Consider the following 5,743-nt stretch of genomic DNA (forward strand, 5'->3'; position numbering starts at 1 on the left):
ATTGTCCTATTTGAGAAAAGATATTCCATTTCATTTCTGGTAAGTTTTTTTTTTCTCTCATTTTAGATGAATAAAACTAGTCATGACTTTTACAATACATTAAAAAGTTTTAGTTTTTAGGAAGAATCATATAGATGACCTATGCTATGTTAATTCAAAAATAGATTAAAATACCTAATTTAATGGATATGGATAAGTGTGTTGCTTATCAATTTACTGTTTCTAAGCTCTAAATTACTCTTTGCCTGCTCTGTTAAAACAGATTGGGTCTTTTCAATATGTTTTCTTTGCTAGCCAACAATGGAGCTGATTATGGAAGCCTAGAAAAACATTTTTTTTTTGCACCTACAGCATCTGGTATTCCTAGGTGGTTTCCCATCCAAGTACTAATCAGGCCTGACCCTGCTTAGCTTCTGAGATCAGATGAGATTAGGCTTGTTCAGGGTGGCATGGCCATAGACCAGAAGGGCAAAATTTTGCTTCCTGGTTCTGGTGTGCTCACTTGGCAAGTCTCTGTAGCATGCACGGCTTCCTCTTGGCTCCTCAGTAGCTACAGCTTCTCCAGTACCTGGTTCCAGCAGTGCATTGTGGCCGGCCACACCTAGTGACCAGCTGTTACCAATGGCACCCTGGTTTGGGCAGTTTTGTAGCAGAGCACTGCCAGCCAGCTTCTCCAGTACTTGAAGCTTCTCCAGTGCTTAGCTTTTGCATTGGCTGGCATCCAACAGAACCTAGAAGCCAGCCACTCCCCTGGAACCTCAATTTGTTTACTTTTATGGCAGAATGCCTCCAGAGAAACCACTCGTGGGCAGCTTTCCTTGACGCCCTTGAGGGCAGAATTCTGGCAAGTTCTAGAGGGTAAAAATTCACCACTTTTTATTGGCATGGCACCATAGGAACTTCTTTGTCATCTCAGAGTTACAAATGTGCCTTCTCCAAAAGGTCTGAATCTCATCCCCAGAAATGAGGCTTTTCCTTGTAGTGGTAGTCATTCTTTATATCTGCTGTTCCTATATTCTTCAGAGTTCACTTTATTTCTCACTACCATATTCTCTTATTATTTTAATCCCCTATTATATTAAAAATTATTTATATTAAACTTCTGTTCAAATTATTGGAGTGTTTCTATCTCTTAATTGAGTTCAGATGAATGCAATAAGTATCATGTTTTTGTTTTTTTGTTGTTGCTGCTGAACTAGGAAATGACTGGCTAATTGCCCCAGAAATATTTTGATTGTATAAAGTAAGTGAAACTGCTGAGCTGGAAGAACAACCAACTTAGGCAGTGGGATGAATATTCTCTAGAACCACTTTCTATTCTTCTCTCTCTCCTTCACTCTATCCCAGTGGAATAAATTCTGCTGACTACACTATTGTGGGACCCCTTCCACTCTGGCTTCTGGCTTACTTTAGTTATGGGATTCAGTGGCAGAACAGAGGGCAGGTAAAGAAAAAGGCTGAGATGCTTACTATCCTTATTGTCTCACAGATCTCTTAGGGTTTAGTCATGCCTGTGTTCCTTTTCCTCAGGCCACAGCTTTGGCTGGACAGCACCTCCAAATCTATAGCCCATGTAGCATTCAGGAAATACCAAATGCTGATATGTCAGCAAGTAAGAAAGGCACTTACTCTACTAGTAGGTGGATTGCCTGGTTAATGAGATTCTATTGATGTCATTACATATTGGAGAAAGGAAAAATAAGTCTGGAACTCAGAGAATTCACCAGCCTACCTCTAGCTGCTTCCAAATATGGTAACAAAAATTAACTGGCTGAAATGCTAGCCAAAGGTAAGAGTTACAGCTGATTGGGAAAGGAGAAAAAGATTAACTACAGCCTTGGGTGTAGTTGCTTCACAGGGAATCTAGCTTATGGAGTTACTCTCGAAAGTCACATTATTTTTAGAGACTGGCCAGTCATCACTTCAAAGTTTCGATAACACAGAGAATTCAATGTAAGTCATGAGCAGATTTGAATGCTGCAGTGGGTGGACTATAAAAATCAATGTAGTTGTACTGCTTTGTATTGTTTCAGCCACCTTTGAGTCTAGTTGAAGCTGCAGTAAACATTTTCCAACACTGATCATTTCCCACATCGTATATCTCTCCGCTTCTCTGACTGAGGGCTTCTTATAGCACCATGGGAGCTCGCTAAAGTCACCAGCTGGATAGTGCTGGAATATCTGAGACTGAAATATCTGAGACTGAAAGCTTTCATAATCAACACTCAGTTTGCAAGGGACAAAAGTCATAGGTTAAATATTCCTATCTCTTCACCTTTCTTTAGAACAATTCTGAGGTGCATTCTACATGCTTTCTCTGGTATTTCCAAGAAGATTGATCTTTAATTGCCCATCTCAAAACCTACTCATAAAATCACCTTTCGTTGGCTATTTTCTCTTTCCTCTGTCTCTTTTTTCTGCTCCCTCCCTTGTACTACCTTGATCACTTCCCCAAATCTATCTACTTATATCATAGTTTTAATTTCAGGACTGCTTCTAGGGAAAATCAAACTAGCATAGCTCTAGTTTTGTAGAAAATACTGATAGATATGCTGGTTTGAGTTCTGTATCTTTATATTACCTCACAAACATAGTATAAGTCCTTGTTTTGTGTTTTTCTCTGTAATTCATATATCTCATGTCAGATCTCTCCAAAATAGTTAATAAGTGAAAAGTGAAAGAATGTTCAAAGTCCTATTCAGCCACAACTAGAATTTATCTCCCACTAATGGTTATAGTAATCCTGTTGTAACATTTCTTCCTTTCATATAAAAGTAGTAATCCCTTTTGTTTTGGGAACATAATGTTAAAATTGCTCCTTTTAACTTTTAGCACATTAATAAAGAGATCTAGCAAATCACATCCTAAAACCAGTATCTAATCTCTCATAAGCAGAATGGATTTAAAAAGAAAAGTCCATTGCTTTAAATAAGGGTCCTTCCAAGGACACATGAACAGATAAAATCAGGCTATGAATGCTGTTTCTCAGTGTAAATATTACTGTTTTCTAATATTCTATTATCTTATAATCAGAAAAATGTAACAGCATAATTGAGGATTTACAAACATCTAATTTTGATAGAAAATTATTATATTGATAATATAAGTAAAAAATCTGCCTTGAACTTTTATATATTCAGTTCTTACATAGTTACTATAACTATGTAAGACAGGTAAGAATAATTTTTTTTAAGAAAATGTGGGGTAATCTGGGATTTATATGTAGCTGTGTAAACAAAATATTTGAAACTTTGCATTCAGTAAGAGACAAATTGGTAGTTATTTTTATATTATGTCTAGAAAAAGACACAAAGTTCTAGAAAACAATACTCCAACAAATTAATCTTGACTATTTTCCTTACTGGGACTTTGGGAATTATTTCTTGGCAGATTTTCATATTTTCTTAATGAATGTAAATTAATAAATAAAATATCCAAAGTGCAATATGAAAATATGTCAGAAAGTATTCAAACAACTGTTTAAAAATGCGTCTGCAATGTCAAAATACCATTAAAAATATAAACTGCAAAGAATATGGGATATATTTTTAACAATTACAGGATACACATAATTAAAGAACTACTGAATCTACAAACTAAAAATCTGAATATCCAGCAAATGTTTTCCTATTCTACAGCTAAAACACTCTGTGTGATTGCTTGCACATTGCCCCCATTTTATATCTTGCATCACTTATAACATCAATGTCCGGTAACACTTCCTGAAATGATGTTTTATTGCTTCTTGGCCTTTTGGCTAAGATCAAGTGAAATGATGTTTTAATTTCTAGTCTTCTTCTGCTCTGTCCAATATGGTAGTTACTAGTCACTCACGAGCCTTTGAAATGCAGCTAGTGTGACTAAAGCAGTGACTACTTAAAAAGTTTATTAATTGAAATTGAGATTTAAATGACCACATCTAGCTAATGACTACTATATTGGGAAGCAAAATTTAAAAGTGGAAGCTGATCTCTTTTTAAAAATGAAAATACTCTGAGCCATGAAAATGCAAAGGTTATTTAACTGTTCAGCAAGTTTGAATGCTGAAGAATCACTTAATGGATGTTAAATATGGACCATATGTCTGCAGATTTTACTTTTATGTTTTGTGGTTGGAAGATCAAGTGGGGTTTGAATTCACAGTAAAACTTAATGTACCTTTGTGAATGAATGCAACTGTTTCTTAATTGAACGTGTTGAGATATTGAACTATTTTATTGAACTAATAAAATGGCTAATATTAAGTTAGGCAATATGTCATGGTGCTTAAAGAAGTAAATGAATAATTTGATTTAATATTGAGTACTTTAGAACAAGAACACATGTATTATAAGGTAAAATGGTCATTATTGCTGATTAAAATGAGCTGGTAAGTTTTACATCTATGTATAAATGTTAAATTCTTCTAAATATGTTTAGTATAAAGATGTTCGTCTTTATATATTTATCATATATAAATATAAAATCTTTTTTATATATTTAATACAATTAATCTTTTCAGTAAGGTATTACAGTAGAATTCTTTTTCTATTATAAATCCAAATTAGATATATAGATACGTAGATGCACCTTATCATATTCATCACAAAAAATGAAAGAATTGATGATCCTAGTGGTGTAAGATAATTGTTATTCTCCAGACACAGTAATAGAAGAGCAACATATTAAGGATTTTATATTCTAGTTCTTATTTGGTAATATTAAGTAAATCATTTAAACACTCCTGAAAAGTGCTTGCAAAATGTGAATTAATTAGAAAACAACTAAATTAATTTTAATCCAAGGTTTCAAATGGCATAAAAAAATAAATAAAAAATAATAGTATTGATAAAAATTCTATGTGGTATTTTTCTGTATATGTATGCACAAAGGCAGATTTAATTTTGAGGAAAACATGAGCTATGTAAATAGACTAAGAATATTACAGCAGTGCATTTATTACTTTCTTATATCACAAGAATGCATCTATTTGGTTCCCTTGCTGTAGTACAATATTATCTCATCAGAATAAATTAAGTTTCTTTAGAAGTGCTAATAAATGAAAAATCACTGGCCACCGTGGGAGCCTCCTAGAACATTTTAGCAGTAATCTATTTTCCAGTTGTCGTAGTCTGACTATATTTTTTGATGTTTGAGTGCTGATATATTTTAAGCTCACCTCTCTCTTTTCCTTCTGCTCCACATCCAGGAAAGCTGAGATAGCTTGGATACTCCTTCTTTTGGTGCTTGTGGGAGATTCAAATAACTCAAGCCCCTGCCCACATGGGAATCCTCACTCTAGGCCTGTACTCTAACAACAATATGAACCCAAGCCAGTAGTCTTTCTCTGTTCTCTCAATCTTTGGACCTACTTGTGTGTCACCCTGCTCTTTCCTGAAAGCTGCATGATGTAAGTAATAAACCTTTTCATACCCCACGTGTGTGTGTGTGTGTGTGTGTGTGTGTGTGTGTGTGTGTGTGTGTGTGGTGTCATTGGTATTGACATGTGAACCCATTTTGAATGGGGGTCCATCCTATCTATTCATAGTGGCTACAACAATTGACACAGTAAGTGGGGTGTCTAATGGATGATCATCACCATTTGGGGGTTCTTCTTCTCTTGTTTAGCTTGCTAACTGGCTCTGCTGCCTCTCAAATCAGGTACTTTCAGTAGATTCTTGCTAGTTTGCTTGCACTTTGAGCTCTATTGCTTTGTGCTATATTTGCTGAGTTCTACCCAGCTTCTACTATAGGTATTTTTCCC

General features: G+C 35.0%; 1 long non-coding RNA gene and 1 pseudogene across 1 annotated transcript in view; one reads left to right on the forward strand and one right to left on the reverse strand.

Moving 5' to 3' along the window:
• Positions 1–342: 342 nt before the first annotated feature.
• Positions 343–461, reverse strand: LOC111737536 (annotated as a pseudogene).
• A 1,374-nt stretch (positions 462–1,835) lies between these two features.
• Positions 1,836–5,743, forward strand: part of LOC111737455 — an 11,207-nt gene continuing 7,299 nt past the window's right edge. Inside the window, exons 1-2 of the long non-coding RNA XR_002779442.1 lie at positions 1,836–1,953; positions 5,189–5,389. This is a non-coding gene — a long non-coding RNA (uncharacterized LOC111737455). The remainder of the gene's footprint in view (positions 1,954–5,188; positions 5,390–5,743) is intronic.

The sequence above is a fragment of the Pteropus vampyrus genome, unplaced genomic scaffold, assembly GCF_000151845.1.
Source record: "Pteropus vampyrus isolate Shadow unplaced genomic scaffold, Pvam_2.0 Scaffold27, whole genome shotgun sequence".
NCBI lineage: Eukaryota > Metazoa > Chordata > Mammalia > Chiroptera > Pteropodidae > Pteropus > Pteropus vampyrus.